This window comes from Lissotriton helveticus, chromosome 11 (genome assembly GCF_964261635.1).
Source record: "Lissotriton helveticus chromosome 11, aLisHel1.1, whole genome shotgun sequence".
In the NCBI taxonomy this organism is placed as follows: Eukaryota; Metazoa; Chordata; class Amphibia; order Caudata; family Salamandridae; genus Lissotriton; species Lissotriton helveticus.
In genome coordinates, this window is record NC_136072.1 from 896,242,890 (window position 1) to 896,268,817 (window position 25,928).

The window sequence follows — 25,928 nt, forward strand, 5'->3', positions numbered from 1 at the left end:
ATCTGAGTTGGTTCAGTAGCTAAAAAGAACATAATTGAGCCAGATGGGGAGGGAGGTTGTGGATGCAACACGTTGCTGGGCAGCGGAAAGCCAAAGCAACATGGGGGAGGATGGGACTATGGGAAACATAAGTGACTAAGGTGGGTTGAAGGAAAGGCCGGTAGGGGACCCAAAGCAACATGCAGGATGGCAGAAGGGAAGCCAAAGCAACATGGGCAGGGACAGGAGTGACGGGAAAGCCAAAGCAACCCTGGGGAGGACAGCAGAGATAGCAAAGCAACACAGAGGGCAATTGTGGACAGAAGCAACACCAAGGGAGCAGGGAGGCAATGGGAAGCACACTAGGGAGTGAGAAGCACTCGAGTGATAGATAGCAACAGAGAGTGCAGAGTGAAAGAAGTACATGTCCGTGACAGTTCAAAAACACATGCGCTGTCATGGAGTCCCTAACAGACAAAAAGTAGTACTTGAACAGCAAGCAGTGGAAGCAGATAACGGCAGTTAATCAAGCAATAGTATGAGGCTATGCTCCATAGAAGGGACAATCACAAGATTTGCAAGCTGAGGCAGGAATAAGAAGCAGGCATATGAGAGTGACAGCAAAGTCAATCAATGGTAAGCAGTGGGCATGTCCTTGGTAAGCCACAATATGCATTGCAACAGACAGTGCACGCACTGTTCAGTAGGCTCTTTCTAAAAACGGGTTCATTGTTGGCGATATGCAAGGTTGACTGAGACCCTAGTGGGCTGCCAAGTGTTACACAGCCAGAGGTGTGCTGTGGTATAAGACTCTTCCAAGAAATGGAACCTGTAGGAAATGTAGTAAAAACACTCATAGAAGCCTAACTTCTGTGATTCACAGAAACATTTCACATTTACTAACAACCACAATACTGGGGACGATCAGCTACTTCTGTTATCATTCAGACAGAATTCAAAATGCTTAAAGGTGCAAATAAAGAAATTTTATAGAATTCTCAATGAATTACGTAAATCAAATCACCTAGAAGCAGCTCATTCCATTTTTCAAGAGTTCACAGACAAACTGGCAAATCATTACGCAGACAAAGCAGATACATTGGACTCATACTTAAAATAGAGACAAAGCATCAGCACTAACCCCTTTACAAAGCTACTATCCAAGAATACTCTAACTCATGAAGTCATTACCGGCACTGATCAATCAATTTCACCTCACGTGCTATAACTATGCAGATGACACGCAAATACTCCTTCAACTGCCGTGCCCCAAAAACATTGGAAACTCGCTAATTTTCAGTTGTCTCAGAGCCATGGATCAATGGATGACGTGGAGCCATCTCAAATTGAATGCTTCCAAAATGGAAATGCTTGCATGTGGCAATTGGAAACAATATGACCAGCTCGCTGCGTGGCCTGATTATCTGGGAACACTGCCTAAAATATCAAAGGAAGTAAGAAACCTTGGAATGACCATGTACTCCAAACTATTAATGAATGCCCAAGTGGACAAACTAGCAAGATCAAGCTTTGTTACTATAAAAACTCTGCGACTAATCTTCCCCATTTGAGATTTCCACACATGGTCCAGGCTGCCATGTCCATTGTTTTATCCAAACTCGATTACGCCAATAGCCTCTACCACGGATCCCCTTTAAAGACCATGAGAAGACTACAATGGATTCAAAACTCAGCTGCCAGACTACTTTTACATATAAAACCCTGCATTGGTTACCGGTTTCCAGAAGATCCACATTCAAACTGCTTTGTATCACCCACAAAGCGATACATGGAATGGGACCACTCTTCATCAGGAATAAAATCACCAAACACATTCAACAAAGGAACCTCCACTGTAGAGTGACACCTCGCCTCAAAATCCCAAGATAAAGGAAAAAAACAATGGGTGGCACATCATTCTCTGCTCAAGCAGCCAAATTATGGAACTCTTTACCCCCAACATAAGATCCACAGATTATCTTCAGAAAACTACCAAATAGTTGGCTCTTCTCCACATAACCACCATATGCAAACAGATTTAAATATACAGCATATCTCTCTGTATATAAGGATTTATTTGTATTTTAGTTAGGTACCTATATATGTGTTTTGCTTTGTATAAACATGTAGAATAATTATGTTTTCAAATATATATATATTATATATAGATATTCATTAGTTCTGCTTAACAATTGTACATATTACTGATCGTTACATTATTCTATGTTCTTAACATGCATATAAGTGACTGCATAAATAAGTAAAGCTTTTTATCATAACTATTTATCTACAATTGCTTCACTATTGATCTATAAAACATATAAATATATATGTATATATTCTCGGTCCGTGAGTGACTCGTGGTATCGGTGTTCAAAGGAGCTTGCATATTGTCGCTCCTGCGCACCTTTTAAAACGGAACACTTGTAGGCGGGTGCCACTAACACGGTTGTGCTCCGTGTCAATATACCGCTCCGAAACACTCTCTCCCAGCCGGGAAGAAAGTAGCAGCACTCAAGGTATTCTTTCCAGCTCAGTTTTATTCACGTTTTACAAACGCGTTTCGGGGTTCTCCCTTCGTCAGTGTGTTTACATTATGCAAACCGAGGCGCCATTTTTAACCGAAGTGACCAGGCAGTGTGAACGATGTAGGACTACACGCAACATAGATTTATGGGCGCCATCTTGTAATGTGCAAAATCCACAATATTTTATAATACTCTATCACCAAGCATATATCATAAAACTCTGTACATATCTGTTATATACATTGATATTTGCAATATTTACATGAACGTATTTACGGTATATATGTATATATGTGTATATCAATAGTTATATATCTCAATATATATATATATATATCTCAATATATATATATATATATATATATATATATATATATATATATATATATATATATATATATATATATATATATATATAACTAATTTAAAGTACAACACTTGAAAGCCAGCGTTTATTTAGTGCATTTTTAATCTACATATACTACCTTCCTTTATGCATCTATATATCTTCCATGTACTTACGGATCTATATCTTTATTACTTTTGGATCTATATATTTATTACTTTTACTTATGTATTACTTTTCCTCTAATTTAGCATTTCCAATGCACTACCCTATTTTTCACCATATACTTCTCTCAGTATATCAACTACCTCAACTCTCTGACTCATTTAAACCCTCGTTCAACTACTCTTTCCAATGCACTACCCTATTTCTCACCCTATACCTCAATCAATGTATCCATTACCTCCAATCTCTAATTCATCCCCAACCCCATGCCACTACAATGTCCCCAAAATAACCCTTTGGAGACTTTTCCCTACTCCACCCCTCCTTGCATCATCTCATACCTCTTTTTACTATTCCGATCCCGCAAAGCAAGCTCTTCTAAATCCTCCCTCTGACTCTTCCCTCTCCACCTCCCTTTTACTCATCCCAAGCTCCCTCCTACTGCTATGACCTCCCAAAACATTTCTAACTCCTTCCCTTTTATCCTTCCACAATCCTTTTCAATCCAAATAAGACTGACATGTCCACCACTTAAATTAATTTCATATTTCACTATACTAATTCACCACTAATCCTTTATGGGTTGGAGTAGTGTGCTGTCCGCCGAAAAAAGCACTCCAACACCTCATATGGGGTAGCAAGCGCTATATAAATGCAAACCTTTTTCCCTTCTCTATCCCTCCACTGTCCTTCTCAATCCAAATAACTGACTAACATATCCACCACTCAAATTACTTTCATATTTTCATGATACTAATTCACCACTAATCATTTATGGGTTCAGAAGTAGCGTGTTACTCGTAGAAAAAGTGCTTCAACACCCCAGCAAGGGTAGCAAGTGCTAGGTAAATGCAAACCTTTTTTCTCTCTTCTATTCCTGCTGACATACTAATTCTCCACTAACCTTTTAAGGGTTCCGGAGTAGCGTGCTACTCGCCGGAAAAGCGCTTCGACGCCTCGTCAGGGGTGGAAAGAGCTATATAAATGCAATTACAGTTACAATACAATACAACCATGTGGCATAGAAGCATATTTTAAAGGTTGCCAAACTATTAGTAAAATCGGAACAAAGATTAAAGAATCAGCGAGGATCCTAAACAAAAAACAATATAGAACAATGAGGTCACGACGCGGGCCTCAGTGGAGGAATAAATGCGATTGACGCGCTGTTGAAAATTCTTCCAATTCAGCCACCGTACGCATAGCTTACGCTATTGCCAGCGGCGAAATTGTCACATGTGGATTCGGGGAACGGAATTCTAATCCCGAGTTCCCCAGCCTGGTCAAACATGCGTAATCCTGTGCAAAACTTTTGGCTTTTTACGCGTCATTTCCCTCTCCAGGTTGGTCTGCTTGCACACATACAGTAAATGGATGGATTGCATGTCTGTGTCCTTCCGGTGCTTCTTGCAGAGTAGCAGAAGAGCCCTGCAGGTGGCACACTGAGACTGGTGATTCAGAGTCTGCTCTTCAGAGCTCTCGTATTTCCGAATCTCGCGCGTGCAATCCTTGCAAGAAGGAACCCGCACATACATCGGTACCTTAGTTGGATTGGAACCAATGGGGCCCACCAGCACACATTTGTTTGGGAACCGGGACTCATTTTGTTAAACTTCGGACTGCAGCCCATAACAAGCGTGAGAAAGGCAGCAATGGGGGGATGAGGAGAATGACGGAAACAGTGACTAAGGGAGAAGAAAACGAACCCCAAAAGAAAAATAAAGGAATCAGGGAGTCTGGGGAGAGTATATTAGTGAAAGAAGAAGGCATGAGCTGAAATAAAGACATAACGCCTCTTAGTGTTTAACCCCGATAATTGGCATTAGCACCGTCTAGCACGGGTGGAAATAAATGTCTGTCCTGGCATTTATTCTTTTAACAGAATGAATGTGAATTGTAAAGACAGGATGGGGGATCAGTGATGGGAATGAAGCACTCAGTTTGTCTCGATCGCATGGACCATTTAGGGAATAGTTTTAAAGAGCTCACACTTGGGATAACACCATACATGCCAACATTTTAAAACGGGAAAGTGGGCACTTTTGAACAAAAAAATAGGGGGATGTGTTTTTTCCCATTTACTTGTATTGACGCAGAGGTTATTTTAGGCAGGAGACAGCTAAAATAATGCCTTTTTTACTTCAAAAGTGAGTCTCTCATTAAGAGACTCGCTTCAGGCGGCCAGGGTGTTTGCAGTGTGACACCCCCTGAAAGTTGGGTCTGAGGGTCCTGAGTCGGGGCTGCTATTTCTGTGCTGGATTTTCTTGTTGTTCTGATTTCACACAGAGTGAGTTTTAACTTGTTCATTTTTTGGATGGGTAACACACACATATATATATATGTGTGTGTGTGTGTGTGTATATATATATATATATATATATATATATATATATATATATATATATGTGTGTGTGTGTGTATATATATATATATATATATATATATATATATATATATATATATATATATATATATTATATATATATATATATACACACACACATATATATATATATATTTGTTTTTTTACCAGTTTGCAAAGTAGTAAATCTTTACCTATACAAGTTCTCCTGGAATGGGTGCAAATTTAGGACCAGATTTACTAACATGTGGCACAATGCAGTACAGCAAGGAAAGTTACTACACAGCGCTGTGTTGCATCACCTGCACAGAGAGCAGAACTGCTCCATATCTTTAAAGAAATGACACAGATCTGCTCTCTCCATGTGCTGGCTCTCTTTGTGCTCTCTAACACCAATGCAGGCACCCTTGTGTTACAGTGCAAGGAGCCTGTGTTTTGGTCTGGGGTTAGTTTTTGTGCAGGAAGGAGATCCTGCAGACTGCAATACACACCCAAAGAGGAAATAACGAGGAGCAATAAAGATACTACGCTTTGTTGCACCAGCTTAATTTTTGTTGCAAATCCATGTCTACAATTCTTTGCAGAAATGGGTCTGTGTCAGAATCCATAAGTGGATGCATGTGAATGTCTATGCACCATTCATAAAACACATCCCTTATGCAGAATAACACAAGACAGTGCAATGTGGGACTTTGTTTTTCACAAAGTGACACAAATAGTAATTTGTGTTGCTTTGCAAATACAAACAAGCATTTACAATGCAATGGTTTTGCCTTTGTTAAAGTTTGAGCTGTTGGCAAAGCTCTTGACCTTTTTTTTTTAACATAACTAAATGGCATTGTTATTTGCAATGGCACTAGCTTTATCTTTTGCAAATGACACCCACAAACACCTACAGAGAGCCCCCAACACACACCCACACTGCGCCCTTCCCACACACACTGCGAGCACCACCACACTGCGAGCCCCCCCACACACACTTTGAGCTCCCTCCACAGACTGTGAGCCTCTTCTATAAACTGCGAGTCACCTCCTACAAAGCCCCCTCCACACTTAGAGCCACCCAGCTCACACACAGAAAGCTGTCCCCTTGTTTGGCAATGTATAGTAAGCCCTTAGAGTTCTATAAATCTTTGGAGAGTTATTTTCAACTTTTTATTATGAAGAATATATTTTTTTGTAACTATACAATGGTGTACAATATATCTTATTGAAGCCACTCTTAGATGGACGCAGGCAGATGCTTAGAAAGTTTTTGAAACACCATATAGAAGGAGGTCAAGGTCTTAGAATGTGAGTGCATGTATTGTTGTAAAACATTAATAAGGTACATGTGGATGACACCGAACCATGCAGAGGCACAATATTGCACAGTGACTTTATTAATTTAATAAACCCTATAACTTCTGAAGAATATGACGCCACGAAGGAGACCCGACACAAAAACACTAGAGAGAACAGGCCCAAAAAATAAATACATTAGAATATAAACAAAATAGACTGAACACATATAAAAGAAATTACAATTACATAAAAATGTAAGAAGGAGACCCGACACAAAAACACTAGAGAGAACAGGCCCAAAAAATAAATACATTAGAATATAAACAAAATAGACTGAACACATATAAAAGAAATTACAATTACATAAAAATGTAAATTACAAAACACACCATCGCTTACCTGCAAGTCGTCACGCCACGGAGGAGACCCGACACGGAAAGTGCCGTCGCCAAATACCTGCAAAGAACGGGAAAAAAAAATTAAGATCGCGTACCTGAAATCCCTTGTACCACGGAGACGGAGACAGACAGCGAGCCAAGGATCCCGACCGAAAATAGTTACCCCCACCGTGCCGTCGCCAAATACCTGCAAAGAACGGGAAAAAAAATTAAGTCAACAAACATTTCGGCTGGGGCATTCAAAAGGGACAGTCATTTATATATTACAAAAGACACCATCGCTTACCTGCAATTTGTTCCGCCACAGACAAGGAGGATGCTTGTGATGTGCGTCGGTGAGAGGCTGAGGTGCTTCCGGATCTCGGGAACGGCCAGGCACCCGCCGCGCTCACACAACACCTGGGTCAGGAAGGATGAGATGGCAAGGTCGGACATGGAGGGCTGCTTGGCCGAATCTGACTCGGTGCTCTTCTTCCACATGGCGAGGATGAATGACTGAAATCACGTGTATAGCGCCTCGTACGCCCAGGGTGCTGGTGAGTGCTTCTGAGTTGCGTTATCTAAGGCTGTCAACAGGAGCAGTGCATGTGACAAGTCGCTTCCGAGGCCATCAGTGTAAATAACTGCATGCAGGCTGGCATTTCAAAGCCAGTGCGCCTCTCTGAGTAAGAGTGTGGGTCACTCCGCTAGCTTGTGTGGAAAGTATCTCCTTGGTTTTCCGGTGCCACCAGTCACCCGTAGAGCTGGTGCTTTTTTTTTTTTTTTTAGATTAACACGGTTTGTCAAATTACTCCTGGAGTTGGTGAACTGAGTGCCGTAGGGAGCGTGCCCGTCACTGTCTAGAATTGGTCTAAACTCAAGAGACGCCGCAGACAAGTAGGTCACTCCTACAGGTGGTGTACTGTGTGACGCCGGGTGCGTGCCAGTCACTCCCAGAGTTAGTGCACCGGGTACAGCCTGGGCTGCCGGGTGCGTGCCAGTCACTCCTAGAGTTGGTGCACTGAGCACAGCCTGGGTTGCCGCGTGCCTGTCAGTCGCTCCTGGAGCTGGGACAGGTCTGCCTTTGGTTTGCCAGGTGCATGCCGGTCACTCTAGACAACAGCTGATGTTCCCGGGAGGCTGGTCGGATACCGGTCACTCTCTCGCTCCTCTCTGTTTGCAGGACGCTCGTGCCTCCGACTGGCTCCCGTTAGTCTGTTGTTTCCCTTCAGTCGTCCCCGCCCTTCCTCTTCTTCTTACAGCAGACTGAAGAAACGAAACCGAACCAGGGAGGGCAGCAGAGGGCGGGGCAGCGGAGACTGCCGGTGCGATGGAAACAACGCAGAACCTTGGTCTGTCTTATTATCCCCAGTAAAATGCCATTTTCAAATGTTTGTAATTTAAATGAAGTTATTTTGTGTCAGTCCCATGTGCCTTGTGGTGGCAGATTGCCCTATTTATGAAGGGAAAACATCCGTTTGGTTCATCTATGAATCTGTGTGTAGGCTGACGAAACAAAGCTGCGGCCAATCGCAGCACGGCTCCAGCGATGACGCGGCGGCTCGAGAACCACTCCTAGCGCGGCGGCACTGAGGGGGCTCGACCGCCTCAGCCAATGGGAGGGCAGCTCCTTCGTTCTTGCTCTCCGCGGCCCCGGCGAGGTCCTCATGTTATTTTCGGCCCCAGGCAGCGGCGGCAATCAGGGAGGCAGCGTTTGCACCGTAGTAGGAGGCGGCAGAGCGCTCGGGGTGCCACTAGTGCCTTACCAGATTCGGGGGCGTTCCCGGCTTTCGGCTGACGTCGCGTGACGTCGGCAAAAGCCAAAGAATCTCGGGAACGCCCCCGAATCTGGTCCGGCATTGACGGACAGGCCCCTCGTCCAATGGCTAGGCTCCATTTATGGAGCCAGCCAATGAATGACGAGGGCCGACCCAAACCCACACTACAGTTCTCATTAGGTTTTCGCCTGCGCGAAAAAGCTGCGCAGAGCGCAGCTTTCGCCAGGCAAAACCTAAAAAGGATTTTGTGGCGCACGTGCATCAAACAAGTAAATTAAACATGATGCAAATCCTTTGTAAATCTGAGACTCACTACTTTTTGGAATTCACAAACATTGTCAGTAGGCATGGAAAGCTGCACCAACCTCAGCTTTCCAGGCATAGTATCTGCAATCAACTAGCCAAAGGGTGATGGGATATCTGCTTACAGATAGACTAAGCACTGACATTCACTCGGGGTAACATTCCAACCTGTCTTTTTTTATTCCACTGTGCCACACTACACAGAGGGCCTGATTTAGGGTTTGGCAGAAGGAGTAATGGAGACAATGTGGCAGATGCCTTAACTTGTGCCAACCTGCCTTTAATCGTCCTGCCAAATTTAGAGATGTTTGCCGGACATGCAGACTTCTATACATTGGCAGGGACATTGCCAGAAATCATCAGAGTTCCTGTAAATGTAGGGAACATTTGATGGATGGCTCGGTCAAACATGATGGTTGTCCGTCAAACGCTTCCATAGTTTTTCTTATTTTTCAGACACAAGCTTCCAAAATTGAAGTTTGTTTTTGAAAAATATAAACCTAATTACTCCCATGCCTTAAGCAGCATAGGAGGAGCACATCATGTATCAGACAGCAGACAGGTTTGCTTTTGATATGTGATTGGCTTATTCACATTCCTACAGGTTTTGTAAAGGAACTGCCCTGTAGTCAAGCCACACAGTTTCTCTACTGGCCAGTCCAACTCTCTCTTGACATCCCTGCTAGTTGAGAAAAAGCCATGAATGAGCCTCATCCTGGATTGAAGGACCCTGTGTAATTTAAACATGGTTAGGTCCAAACCACTGATGCTGTTCCTTATTCTTTAGGTGAAGCTCAACAAGCTTTGCCAATAATACAGCCCCACATAGCCCTCCGAATGCACCTTCTTGGTTGATTATCAGTCTTTGGTATTCTTCAATATTGTAGCACTGAGGCATAACACTGATATTCTGGTGTTTGTGCAGATCTGGATAACTTTGTACAATTTCTTAGTCCAACGGAAGTGACCAACTACAACTAGGGATGTCCAGTGATGGCTTGCCGAGGGATGCTGTGGGGTGGTGGGGCGAGGTATGGGAGGGGCAGGGTTGGGGGGTTAGTGGACTCCAACTTACGGCAGAACGGAGTTAAGTAAGGAAATAAATAAAACATTTTACATTGTGCGCACTGCATCGCCGATTTCGCGGTCCATTTGGATTCCTTGCTTTTGAAATCACATTTTTTGCTGTAAATGCAGATTTGAGACCAATTACATACAACTGAACTATCATCTGTAACTTGGTGCAGGTTCAAAAACGTAGGTATACAATCTTCAAAAGGAATCAACTCTACTAGAGGTTGCACAGCTGACTGCATTCAGTACAGAAACCTGGGGTCCTGATAACACTATCTTGAACGCGTACACACACACACACACACACACACACACACACACACACACACACACTCACACTCACACACACCCACACACACACACACACATACACTCACTTCATAACTGCTATCAAACATACTCAAGCATAATTGACCCTATGTCAAGTCACCTTAATTTATCACTCAATACCGAAATTTGGATAAGCAGCCTAGGATTGAAGAGATCTTTTTATTTATTTTTATTTGAAAAGTTTTATATAGCGCTGGCTAGACCCAGAGGTATCAGAGTGCTGTACATGAGACAGGACATTGTTTCAGAACATTGTTACATAGTTACATCAGTTACAGTTACCAGTATATGCTTAGGAGAAAAATGTGAGCTTACACAATATTATAAGATATTAGCGTGTAGCATTTCCAGGACAAACGTCAGATGGGGAATGGAAGGTAGTGGGGTAAAAGGTAAACCGTGGAGAGGAAAACAGACAGAGTCAGGGAGATCTGAAAGGGGATAGTACTCCAAGGGGAACAAAGCAGTCAAGGCAGTCGAGGACAGAGACAGATAAAATCGGGAAGAACCGTGAAATACAATGTCCCATGTCCGGCTGGGTAGGTGAGGCTGAGGAGGTGACCCAGAGCCAGGATCCGCAATAGCTGCATAAGACAGCTTCACCGGATAAAGTCCAACGGTACTCAGACTTTGCTGTCAATACAGTTATAGTTTCAGCCCATGGGGCATCGGCATAGTTTCATAGAAGGCCATTCAGTCGCCATTTTAGGGTCAGGCGGGACGGGGGAAGGCGACACCTGGGACGCTGAGGATCGTCTGATGTGCAGTTGGTTTTGGTTTGATCTTCTTCTGCCCCGTGCTCTTCATGTAGAATTAGCCCAATTCTTTAGAAAATTAAAACTGAAATCCTTCTTTGAGAAGCCCACCCCCGAGACTGACCTAGCCAACGAAAACCCTAACATCACCGGCCTCAGAACGAAATCCACGTTCGTCCCACCTCCCTCAGCCATCCCCCCAGAAATTACGACATTTGAACAAGCTGTGTACAATGACATTGAGAACCTCAACCCTACCAACCACTTCAACAATCTATCCTGGGAAGACAGGAATACTATACAACGCCTACAAAACAACCCCACAATTGTCATTAAACCGGCAGACAAAGGGGGAGGCATCGTCTTACAGGACAAAAAAGACTACGACACAGAGTGCCGCAGATTACTGAGTGATGACAGGAATTACCGCAGATTGGAACATGACCCAACAGAAGAACTACGGGCAACAATCCACGCACTAGTCAAAAGGGCAGCTGATGCCGAGCACATTTCCAAACAGGAAGCAGACTACTTATGCCCCCAGAACACCAAGATTCCGTACTTTTACACAGTACCTAAGGTACATAAGGGCATAACCCCACCTCCCGGCAGACCCATCGTGTCAGGCGTAAACTCCCTTCTGGAACCACTGTCACGGTACTGTGACTTCTTCCTGAACCCTTTAGTGCAAAGAACACCGACGTATATCAAAGACACCAAACATCTCCTACAGGTCATAAACAACATGGAGTTCAATACCGACACACAACTGCTAGTAGGATTGGACGTGGCGAGCCTGTACACCAGCCTCTCCCAAGATGCCACCCTAGCAGTACTCAACGACATCCTAACGGAATCCCCCTGGCCTTACCACACCCCTAGGGAGTTTGTCATGGCCTGTGCAACCCTAGCTCTAAAAGAGAACTATTTTGAATATGATGGCACCTTTTACTTGCAAACAAATGGTACGTCCATGGGCAGCGTCTTCGCCCCAAGCGTGGCGGGACTGTATGTCCACCACTTCGAACGCTTCAACATAGCAGCAGATACCAACCCCTTCCATCACCACATCCTGAACTGGCACAGATACATAGACGATATTCTTGTACTCTGGCAAGGATCCCAGACTGACCTAGACAGATTCATGACCTGGCTTAACAGCAGGGACCCATACCTAAAATTCACCAGCACGGCCAGCAACATTCAGCTACCCTTCCTAGACCTGGACATCACAGTCAAGGACGGGACCCTGGTCACTACAACCTACTACAAGCCAACTGCGAGGAACTCACTGCTCCACTTCACGAGCTTCCACCCTCGCCCCCTTAGAGAAAATCTGCCCTTCGACCAGTTCCTACGAATACGCAGAAACTGCACCAACATTACTGACTACAAGAAACAAACTGCGGAACTGGCCACAAAACTGGAACACCGAGGCTACCCTAGAGCCATCATCAAAAAAACGCAGAAAAGAGCAAGGAACCAGAATCGTGAAGCCTTACTCGAGAACATCACAAAGGACAAACAAGAACAACCCATCACCTGTGTCACCACCTACAACACAGCGTCCAATGAAGTAGCCAAAGTCATCAAAAAACACTGGAAAATTATCAACTCTGGACAGAGGAAATGGGACAGCCCGAGATTTGCGTTCAAACGATGCAACAATCTGAAAGACCAACTGTTCCGTACCCGACCCAGACCGCAACCCAAGCAACCCATAAACACTATCCTAAATGCATGGGGTCTCCCAAAGATCACTGGACATTACCCCTGCAATGACTGCAGCATATGTCACCTTACCACACACACCAAAACCCTGGACTTGGAGCCCAATAAGGTTTGGACTCAACGAAACCACACCAATTGCAACTCCCGCAACGTGATATATCTACTCACATGCACGTGCGGTCTCCGCTATGTCGGAATGACAACACGCAAAGTCAAGACAAGAATAACAGAACATAGGAGTACAATAAGATGCAGGAAGAACATCAGTAGACTCACCAGTCACTTTATCACCCACTGCCACACACCCAACGACCTCACCTGGACTGTTATTGAACAAATCCCAGAGAGCGCAATTGACAATGACAAAAAACTATTGAGTAAAGAACAGCGATGGATATATCGCCTCTCAACAGCAACCCAGGGCCTTAAGGATGCCATCCCATGGAACTCCCTGACATGTCCCTGACCACAGGACTATACCACTTCCTTGACTAACCCGTGACAATCACACCCATCCTGGGCTGGTTGTCACTTAACTCTCTACTATCTACAAATGAGTCCCCTTGTAACATATCTCTTCGTGAGATAGAGCCCTACAGTTCTGAGTATTAGGGATCCTGGAGCCCCCCATGACTTCATGCCATTCACGTTATGTTAAGTCACACCATAACGCGCTTACAATGGCCACAGACACTATGAATCCCCCACCTTCTTTATTGTTTACTAAATTGCCAAACACAGTATGGCCTAATACAGCCCTTCACTGTACGCATATTCTCGTTCATACATCTACCTAAGCCACTATTCAGTGGAACAGCATTGTGTGTTAACCTCCACCACTCCGGTTTAACTGTCCCACACATTATGGCCCAATATAGTCTATCCATGTGTATTTTTATCCTGACGAACAACCCATTTATAACCGCGAGACAGTGGTATTGTGTGTTAATCTCCACCGCTCCTATTCCTAACCGGGGCGATTGACAACACTCGCGCATGAGCAGGTAAAACACTACCGACCAGCGCTTGCGCATTACAACCATCGGCCACTGCGCATGCGCGCCTATATCTCGTAGCAGCTTAGCAGCGCCCAGACGCCCTCTCAGGCACTATGACTCGGCGAAACATAGCGTTTCGAGTCTTTCTACCCTTACCTACACTAATTGCAGGTGCACATGATTACCCAATCAACCACAGTATATAACACGCAGCAGAACCGGCCATTACCCACCGGTATGCGAAGGAGGCACTACAGGTCCAGAGCAGGCTCTGCCCAGAAAAGCTGTGAGTATGAGAAACAACCATCACTACTACTAGTAAGCGCTACCTTTTCTTCCTCTACAGGTCTCCTAACTTGAGTGGCCAAAACCTTCTTTTCCCCATAGGGTCAACCCCCTGCCACTTCTCAACCTTGAAGCCAAAAACTGCTAAAACAAGCGTAAGAAGCAACTCTTGCGCCTCTTCACACATATGCACAATGTATGTGACACCTGTGTTTTAGCCACGCCACGCCCGATCTAAAAATGCGAATCTCACCTTAATGGTACCACCAGTACCATTACACTGTAGCCGTCTATAGCCTACACCCCTACCGCTATAGTGCCGGCAATCAGATATGTATACATCTTAGTGACTCACTTTCTCCCTGTATGTTTTGTCTTTGTCCTTATGTGTTACATGTACAGGTGTTTTTGAGAAGGGAATCCCCCCCTCTCACACATAGACAAACACTTTAGGGCGTGTATACACATAGTCTGAATTACACACCCACTAGTTTTAGTCACACCTACACCTTTTTATTTAGGTCCTGAAGAAAGCCAGCATATTCATAAGGCACTGGCTGAAACATGTCGACCCACCACTGGATGTGAGAGGTCGTAACCCGCCTCCAACATCCAATAGCCTTATTTTTAACCGCTGACGGAGGCCCAGGTATTAAAGTCTAATTTACCCTTGGGTACTGGGACCCCCGCCAAGCCATTTTAACATCACTACCCTGACACTTCTCACTGCACACTCAGCAACATACCTGCTCCGCTGTAATCAGGCGTCGAAGCACACCCGGGACACGCTAGGTGTCACTGGGTGGGCCCGATGATGAAGCATGCCACCAACTAGGTTGGTGGGTGAGGGCTTCATGAACACAATTACCAGGTGTTCTCACCCCCTGACAAAACATACCAGAGTCCTTTACTTTCGGTAATTTTGTAATAGATGAGCTAGTCTCCTTTTGATTAATCATTATATCTAGGAACACTTTTCTTGATTCTAACATTTGCACTTTTGTAGCTTCTAATAGTAATTAGAAAGAGACTTCTTGTTTTTTTATTACCCCTGACGTAAGAAGGCACCATATATCGCTTTGTTGAATTCCTTATCTGTGACATCGCAGAAAGGTATATCACTACACCAGTCTAAACACCTGGGCTCTTCAGCAGACCTGATCTGGATGTATATTGCAGGACATCCTGGGATCAAGCAGGAATAGCATGACATTTGTAGATAGTTGCTCCATACAATAGGAACATGGGTGAAAGGAACATTGTAGCCACAGTGGCACCCATGGGGGCAACCAACCTTGACCTTGCAGCAGACACGGTCTTTGTATTGCAGGCCAAATGTCAAACTCATCACCCTGCTTTGCATCTTTCTTAAAAGCACAAACATTTTCTTCCTCAATTCAAGATGCATCTTCCTGCAGTCTTGGGTGTTGAGAAGAGCTAAAATAAAGAAATGTTTTAACATGGTAGTTGATAAAACAAGGCACCAGCAGTGTGGGCTATCTTGGTGCACCAGTGTGTTATTGATATTAGTATACAATTCAAGTACACTCTACTTTTTTGTGACCCCACTGCCTTTAGGCCACAAACAACATGTACAATTTCAGGAACGGAAAAAGGAGCATGACAATTAAACCAGAATATCTCTCTCTTAACAGATTTGGACTGTTCCAAACACCACCTGCATCTCAAATTTAGTACAACATAATCATAAGAGAGTCTTGTGTGTCCATTTAAAATCCAGTTTTATTTAATGTTTTCATAAACGGAGTTGTCCATTCAGCCCAGCCAACACGTTTCGTCCCTTTAGGACTTCATTTGGACTCTAAATTAAAACATATGTATCACAAATGTATGATTTCTAAATACAATATTCACCCAAAATGTTTTTCTACAAAATCCACATTTTGATTTCTATATAAAGTGAACCATACAAGGCTCCCTACCTATATACACTCTCCCAAAAACATATTCTATTGATTCCATATTATACAGTTTAAGTTTAGACATAAACACATAGGGGCCCATTAGGATGGTGGGCGGATCGCCCCCGCTAGGTTGGCGGTAGCCACCTCCGATCTGGCGGGGGCGATCCGCCCGCCATCCTTGCTGCAATGACCCCCCGCCATATTAACATAGCTGGGGGGTTCGCGGCGGACGGAAAGACCGTCTGCCGCTTTTCTGCCCCGGTCGCAATGCGAACGGGGCGGAAAAGGGTTTATATGGCGGCGGTGTCTATCAAACACCACCAGCCATATCAGGATGGGCTTCGTCAGATGTCTTTCCGTGGTGGCAATGCCGCCACGGAAAAGCATGCGGTCTTCACTTTGGGGGCCTGTTGCAGGCCCCCATGGTGAAGGCGAGGTGGGGGGTGCACATGGGGGGTACCTGTGGTACCCTCCTACATTTGCATACACAATGCGGCGGGCACCGCGCGGTGCCTGCCGCTTTGTGTATGCAAATGCATAACAAGCATTTTTAACATTGCGGCGGGTGCTGGTCTAAACACCGCCCACCGCAATGTTAAACATGCATGATGCGCCCGCCACTGTGGCGGGCGCATCCTAATACCCCCCCACGGGACCCCTGCCCTTATGGCGGGAGGTCCTTTCCCCCGATGGGATGGCGGGCGGACTAACTCCGCCCGTCATCCTAATGACCCCCATAGTGTCAGGGAGTAATACACTAGACATTGTCTCTAGATTTATATGTGACCTGAGGTTGTTTTTTCCAATCCATGTGTTCGGGGTAGTCCTTCATCAAATTGTTCTGGTAATACTCATTTTCCCTATGTGACACCACGAGCGAGCACTTACAAACATGGGGATCAATTTAGGATTCTGTATTTATGTGTAAACCTAAACTGTATGATATTGGATCAAGAGAATATGGGTTAGGGGGGTTGTATATAGGTAGGGAGTCTTGCATGTTTCACTGTATAAAGAAATAAAAATGTGCATTTTGTATATGCATTTTTTGGGTGAATGTTGTATTTATACATTATACATTTGTGAAACATGTGTTTTAATTTACTGCCCTGATGAAGTCCTACAGGGACAGAAGGCATTGGCTGGGCTGAATGGACAACTCCTTTATATGAAAACATTAAATGAAGCTGTATTTTAAATGGACAGACAAGACTCTCTAAAGTTTATGTTGTTCTAAATTTGAGTTACAGGTGGTGTTTGGAACAGTCCAAATCTGTTGATGAACAAAGAGATATTCTGGTTTAATTTCACGTTCCTTTTTCAGTTCCTGAAATGGTAGTTGATAACTTTAATTGCAGCTTTGACCTGTTGCTCAAAGGACACATACTGTTGTTGGCTGTTGTTGATTTTCCTTTCCAGCTTCTCCATAATGAAACGCACTATTCCATATCATACCTCCTTTTATGTGTGTCTTCTTACTTAGAGGCCACTGTGTCCCTACACAAACTTCCCAACACATGTCACTAGGAATTTGGCAGCATATGCATTTGGGGATACATGGCCAAGTGGCTAAATGGCTGACCTTTAAACCAAGGCTCTGAGGTTCTAGCTCTAGTTGTGGTACTGTGGCAAATTGTATCTTATTGTATGGCACTGTAGTGCCCCATTCACCACCCACTACCTCCTCCACTAAGCTACGAAGACATTCTACTGCTTTGATGTGAATGTGTCCTCTAGTTTACCTTCTGAGGGGTTTCATCAGAAATGCTTCATTTATAAATAAAAAAAGAACTGTGCAACATTGTCAAATAGGCTTTTCGCCAGCTAGTTTGACACATTATTCTTGAAATAAATGTATATGAGGGAGTTGTCTTCATGGCATAATGTATGAGAACCATTTACTAAGGTGTGGTATAATGATATTAAATCTGAGGTGATTGTTTCTGCATCCACAATACATTTGTATGCAGCAAGATTTGTATATCCTCAACCACAATTTCACTGCAATCAGTGTCAACGATTGGGTCTAAGTGTTACTTCTGTTGCCCTTATGATTTTTGGTGATTTGGGTGAAATTATATCACTGTCCAAAGTCTACCCACAAGACCCAATGCACCTCCCCTAACGAATCTCAATTGCTCTACCCAGAAATTAAAGATCAGGCTACAGAGCGTCACTTATTTAACCTCTTTAGCTATTCCAGCTTCAGACTTCTTTGACTCATCTTTTCACCATTATTCAAGCTAAAATCTAATACAATAAGAAACAATATGCCAGGCATTTGTGCAATGTATATTCGGTTTTGTTTGGACAATTGTAAATGAACTATAACTTTAGCCCAGATTTAGACACTGGTGGATGGAGTACCACACGTCAGGGTGGCAAAGAACTTTAGATCCACCACCCTGACAGACAATGGTCTGTCCTATTTAGAGATTACCTCAGCCCATCAGCAGCGGCGTAACAAAACATGAGGGAGAGCCCCGTGCAAGGTATACTAAAGGGGCCACTGACACCATTAGGGGCTGAGGGGACCCACTCCAGTACGGGTAAGCCTGGGGGGGGGCACACCGAGCCATGGGGGGTGCAGGGGTCTTTCTTGCACCCCTGCCCATCGGTTGTTTTGTACATTGAAAGGAACCACAGATCCTTGCAAGGCACAATAAAGTTTGGTGGACGTTGCCATTGATTTTGATGGCAGTCCACCAAACTTTTAACATATTTTGTTTTCTTAAACAAACCCCCTAAAGTGGAAGTTTTTTTTATTGAAAAGCGTAAAACGAATGACCCCCCCCCCACACCTCTTGCAGTTTTTGTCCATGGTGTGGGGTTATTTTTTCCTGTACTACAATGCCATTTTTCCTGGTGGTGACATACAGAAAACATCTAGACCATACAAGCTAAATAGAATGGGTGCTATGATGGCTTTAGTCCAGCATCCCCTACTCTGTCTGGCTATCAGAGCGAGATTTCCATCTACGGAGCCAACAGGGGCTCTGTCGATGGAAAGTTGATGAACCACCCATCTCTAAATGCTTTTGCCATGGATTACCCTATCTGCCAAACTCTGAAACAACCCTTTTCTTTCCAACTTTAATGTCAATAAAGCCTTTTGTATGAAAAGGATAAGCTTCGCTGTAACCATGCTGCAACTGACAAGTTAAGGTAATGACAAAGAGCTATTTGCTGCTTGGAATGAGGAAGCCTACCTGCAAGTACACGACAGTGCTCGATTTCAAGAAACTGGGCATGACTTGCATCCTCCTATGATTAAGAGATAACAAATTGCACAGAGTAGCACCCTGTGCTCTTGTTTGCTTAAGAGATACAGAATCATTAGCATTAGGGAGTAGATTATGCTGACTATCATGACATATCTGTCTCCTATGAATTGCTACTTGTTATTCTGACTACATCCCTTAGTTATCATGATTTGTTTCCTCTGCCTTCATATCAACTACAAATGGTGACTGATGTGCGGGAACAACGCCTCAACACTTCTGGCTTGCTCTGCCCCCTTCCTACCATTGTGGATGGCGAAGGATGAGCTGACTCCCATCAGCCTGTTCAAGATGTTCTGTAATGTTATCCATCTTACTCTATTGTACTTGGTATAGAAAGATTAATCGGAATGAATTTTGCATTGGAGGCTGCAGCATTCTTAAAGAAGAAAGACTAAGACCAAGAAGAAGGCATCATCCACAGAGGATCTTAGGAAAAAGCCTAACTCAGAAAAGACACTGAAACTGTTAAGTACTCAGTACTCACAGTAAGATTCTCATTGTTATATATATCCCAGAAGGCTAATATAGACCATCTAAACCCCATTACAAGGAGACTTCTTTGGAATCACTCTTAGTGAATTTAGGTAGCTATTATCTGTACTTATTGGATATGCTAGTCTTGCTTATAGTTCTGGGGTACAAATTGAGATCCATATTAAATCATTGTTGCTATTATTGTTAATTAGCGTTTGTATAGTGCACAATCTGCCGTAAGTATGGCTCACATAAAAGGCCACTGTGATAGGGAACTATATCAGAAAGAGAAATGAATTTATTTATTTAAGCGCTGTCATACAGCATGAATATGATCCAAAGGCATTAGAGTGCTTTATATGGATATAGTGAAAAGTTTCAAAATACAATGAGCTGAACGCTAAAAGCTTGGAGGGAAAGCAAAGCTATCAGTTAAGAACTAAAGAGAAATCAAATAAGATGCATACAATGGAGGAAAGCAAAACTGGTATATCATAGAAGTAACAATTTAAGCGTGAGCAGGGTCTCAGGGACCACGGAACTGTTGGGTGTAAACATCAGAAGCAGGGCAGGGAGTAAGAAAATAACAGAAAAAAACAAGTTGATCTTCAGGTAGACTGAAGTATCATTGGAGGAGGCTTCAGCTCTTTCCTGAAGGTTGCCAAAGAGGTGATGAATTCTAGACTCTTGTTGCACTCCGTGAACATAGTTGTGCCAAAGTGCATTCCTTTTTTGAAGACAAAGGCTCTATAAGAAGTGTTTCTGGACTATGAATGGATCAGAGCTAATTAAGATTTTCAGTTATGGAGCTCAGTACCAGAATTTAGAGGTGCGTGGTACTTGGGCAATACATGATGTCTTGTATATTGCCCCAGCTTTAATACCTAGCTATTCTAACAGTAAGAGCACTGATGTTTTTGGGGGGATTTTCTTGGATCATGTGAGAAAATATACTATGCATTTCATTTATAACTTTATTTCGATTTGTATAAAATCACAAAAGTTAAAACATACAAAATATATAATAAAAACAGTGACGGGGCTACTCATGGTAATTACATTGATTGATACAGTATGTGTAATTTCGCACCTTAATTGACATTTAAAAATTGTTGTAATTAAATAATTTAAAAGTATTAAGCGTTAAAAGAAAACCATGATTGTAGACCTATATTTGGCTCACAGCATTTACAAGGGTACAATTCCTCTAGCAGGATAATACAGGATGGTAAGTCAAAAGTGACGAGGCTTCCCTAGAAATGAGCCTTTGCCTCTGCCTTTTCTCTTTCCATCGAAGCACCCATACCCATCCTAGATATTTTGCTACTGCTACGACAACCGGAACAGCCACAGAAGTTTTAAGGATTCGGAGGGCCTCAAGGCTAGACCTAATACCCATATTAACACAGGTTGATTTCAGCCACCTCGTTCTTGGTTTACTGTAGACGGGACAAGCGAAAGAAATGTGACCTACTGTTTCTATAATGTCCACGCAAAACAGACAGCGGCTGGATTGTGTATTGGCCAGCCGCTGTCCGTTTTGCGTGGACATTATAGAAACAGTGCTACTTTCAGGGAGTGAGGTACACTTTATTAAGATCAATCAAAATAGAGTTATCATTGCTCATTCTAGAAAGGACCAAGCATTAAGCTGGGATAAATTGACAAATCGCCTACAGTACCCTCAATTATTAGTGTGCACTCTTGACCATAACAATATGTGGGGTTGAAAGTTAATCTGCATATTGAGAATGAGACCTAGAGATCTAGCACTGTCAATGGTGACATGCTTGTAATCTAGAACCCCACAATAGACACTCCAGGATTAGACTGATAGTGTCAAGTATGAAGAAGGGGTAAGGAGAAACTCAGTTTTTAGAGGATCAGGTTTCAGGCAACCTCACACACTCTTGACATTTTGCAGGATTTATGCAAGATGTCTGGCATCTTTTGAGTAGTCACCTTAAGATAGATTTGTGGTTCGATGTATAGCTTAACATGAGTTGAAACCAATATTGAACTGTGGGGTGGGGATCCTCTAAATTACAGCAGGCACAATGGAAAAACAATATACAATTTTGATTGTCCTGGACAAATTCGTCAGATTTGAGGTGATCAATCTAAGAACTACATCGTCCATTCAGAGTGTGTTAATGAGTCAAATGCAGCTGTTAGGTCAAGGAGGACAAAAGACAAGAATGATCAGCATCCAGGATGCAAAGTGCATCATTAGCTACTTGTAGCATGGTGGTTTCAGCGCAACACCCCTTTCTGAAAATTGAATGGAACTCATCCAAAAGGTTGTTAGCAGTGATACATTGTGTACGTTGTACATCCACATAGCTTTCAATAAAATTAGAAAGTAAAGGCAGACAGGCACAGAGTGAAAATTCTTTAAATCCCCAGGACCTCCTGAAAGCTTCTTTTACAAAGGATTATCTCGGCCAATTTTCAAGCAGGATGGAAACACTCTATGCACACAAGAGAAGTTCACTAAATTGGTCCAGTAAGGTAAAAACTGGTAGGTCAAATATTTGGCATTGTTCCCCGGGATAGGTTCCGTAAAAAGATTTGAGGGTTTGACTTTAGCAATAATACTCAGTAAGTTGGTTTCAAGTGGTTGGTTCGCAAGTGTCAAAATACAGCCTGTTCCTCTCAGTTTTACTGATGAGGCTTGAGGTATTTATCTGCAGTCAGGGAGGAGAGTGTGTGATAGTTCAATCCAGTTAAGTTTCTAATCGAATAACTTGGCAAATGCTTCTGCTTTAGCTGTAGAATTGCCATATGTAATTGGAGGAGGAGGAGTTATTTGCTGCTCTAACCACACCAAAGCACTGTTTGAGTGATTCTTGGGAATTGTGGTGAGAGGTTTGATATGGGTGGCCCTGGCTGATCAAGGGTGCAGAGAGTGTAATCTTTTTTTCGTAGTTTTGAGAGGTACTATTTAATAAAGAAAGTCAGACATGCAGTCTTTGAATTATTAAGTGGAGGTTGATGGCAGAGAGTTGGCCCATAGCCAAAGTGGCAGGATGATTCAAGATCTTTAGTGTCACTGAAACATGTTAATTCCTTTTTAGATTAGCCAAAGGTTTTTTTATGAGAAGGTCAGTGAAAGAAAAATTAATTAATGGTCAGATCATGCAAGAAGTACTGGGTCTTTGCAACAACCAGATTTTCTTTAGCTATTGCAAGGTCCAGGATAGATCATTTGATAGTTTGGGCTAATGCAGTGTTGAACAAGGTAATTTCCACAGGGCATAAAGACAACAATTGACTTGCATAACAATGGAATTATCCAAATTGAGATAGAACTCTTGCAAGACATTGTTTGTTTTGGTAAGAATTGTTTGAATAGTGAAATGTTCTAGATACACCTCTGTAAAGACCAGTTTGCCACAAGGGGGGTGGTATATGACATTGAGCCTAATGGGTGCAGAATGGGGCGATTTAACATCCATAATCAGATGCTGGAAGGAAGAGTAAGATTTAAATGAATCTGTCTGCATTAAAAAAGAGTTCTTATAAATTACTGCAATGGCTCCACAGGATTTGCCATCATGATCACTGGGCATAATGGAGAAATAAGTAGGAGATCTATGATATTGTGACATCTATTATTAAATGGGTCTCTGTAAGCAATAGTGAGTAAGGCCTATATTTATTGCTCTCCAGTCTGTACGTAACTGCCTTGTATGTAATTGCTCAATCGACAACTTAGGGGTCGATTAGGATCGTGGACAGACTTGAGTCCGTCCGCGACCCCTGAGGAGGAGGGAACGTCCGCATGGGCTGCGGCATTCCCTCCGATCTGATTAGGATGTGACCGCCAGGGTGCCGGTCACATCCTCTATCTCTAACATTGCGGCGGGTGCAGCTTCAAGCTGCACCCGCCCCAATGTAAAAAATGCATGCACAGCATTTGCGTGCACAAAGCGGCAGGCACCGCGCGGTGCCTGCTGCATTGTGCACGCAAATGCAGGGGGGTACCATAGGTACCCCCCATGTGCACCCCCCACCACCCCTTCACCCAGGGGGCCCGCAACGGGCCCCCGAAGTGAAGGTCCGTATGCTTTTTCACGGCGGAAAAGCCGCCGTGGAAAAGCATAGAATTGCAGACATCCTAATATGCCTGGCGGTGTCTGATAGACACCGCCAGCCATGTTAGTGCTTTTCCGCCGTGGTCGCCTTCCGACCGCGGCGGAAAAGCGGCGGACAGATTGTGAGACCCACCAGCCATCCTGATTTGGCGGTGGGTCTTTCAGGCCTCCTCGGCGGATTTCCCGCATACTCCGGGCCGGCGGTGGCTTCCGCCGGCCCGGAGTATGCGGAAAATCCGCCATCATAATGACCCCCTTAATGTGGAATTCACCATTGTGAAGAAATAATTTTTTTTTTAGTTCTAGTTGAATCTGGACAAGGTCACTGTGGATTATGTTTATATTGGAGCATTTTCTCTGTGAGGGTTTGCATTTAGATACACTTGGGATTGCCATGTTAATGCTGCTGTGTGTCATTTTCAGTTGTTGGTGTAGAGGATTGTGTGTGGGAGTCATAGCTCGGAAGTATGAGGTCGATGTCTTCTTTAGTAAAGAACGGAAGGATTCTCTTTGGATGAGGTTTATAGTTATTCTTTGGGGTAGTTCACCTTGACATAGGCAGAGAGTTGATAGGCATGGCAGGGTGGGGGCAGAAGGCAAGCAGCAAGCCCAACGTCACTAAGGAGGAGGAGAAGGGTCAATAAAGTTGAGATACAGCGAGGAATAAGGGTGAGTGGTTAAATACTAGGAAGATGTTGAAAAAATATATTGAGCAGTGAAGATGAGCGCAAGACTGCGGGGAAGCCAGGTGAACAGGTGAAATGTTTATAAGGCATGGGACAGAAAGATGCAGTAGGAAGAGGTTATGGTTGCGGGGAGAAGGTAGTGTTGAGAACTGAGAGTGTAAAATCGATTTAGCCTCTAGATCTGTGCCAGAGGAATAGAAAAGTTGATCATTAGATGAGTCAGTAGAAATTAATGGGATTCAGGAGAGAGGGATGTCATTAACTTCTCCTCCCTCAGAAGAGTTAGGAAGCGAAGATCAAAGACTGCAATCCGTAGATGATATCACAATCTTCACAGTTTTGTAGACAGAGATAGACAGCGCTCCACTAAGCCTTGAAGAATAGACAGACAATGTACGGCAAAAAGGAAAAATCAAGATTTAGAGGACATTAAGATCAACTGTAAAAATTGCCAGACAGAGGTTCTTGACAAGTCAGCGAAAAGATATATGTCATCAAGCTCAGGGACAACACTTTGTAAGCGGGAAAGCAGACAAAATCAGTATTGTGACGGAGTGTGCAATACAAGATTGAGACTAGTAAATCATTAACTTAACACTTCTATGAGATAGGAACATGAGAGATATAATGGAACAACAGTTGTGGGATTCCACAAAAGTGTTAGAAATTAAAGGACAGAACTATAGTTAAAGTGTCCCAGTCATTTTCAGTTGCAGAAATTAATACAGAAACATGGCAAAATGTTTCTTAAAAGCTAAAATGTTTGCAGAAACTTTTTTTATATTTGGTGGTACATATGAAATGCAACACCAAATATAAGACCATTAAAGCTACACAATCATCTGAAATAAATATCCAAGACTCCAAATCAACCGGAATTATACTTATCAAGTATACAATTAGACAGTGGTGGTTCCTCCATTAGTGCAGAGGCACGTCACCCCTCCTGCTATGAGTGCAGCAAACATGAAAAATAAAATTGTGGTAAAATTATTTTATCATCATTTTATTTTTGAATATGGCCAGCCCAAGCCGAGTGTCAGGGCTGATTGGCAACAGCAGGGAGAAGTGGTGGCTACTCCAGTTTAAAGTGCATATGTCTCTTTTGCCAACTGGCTTGAGATGACAAGACTGAGATACGTATTTTAAACCCCCCCTACCCAAGGT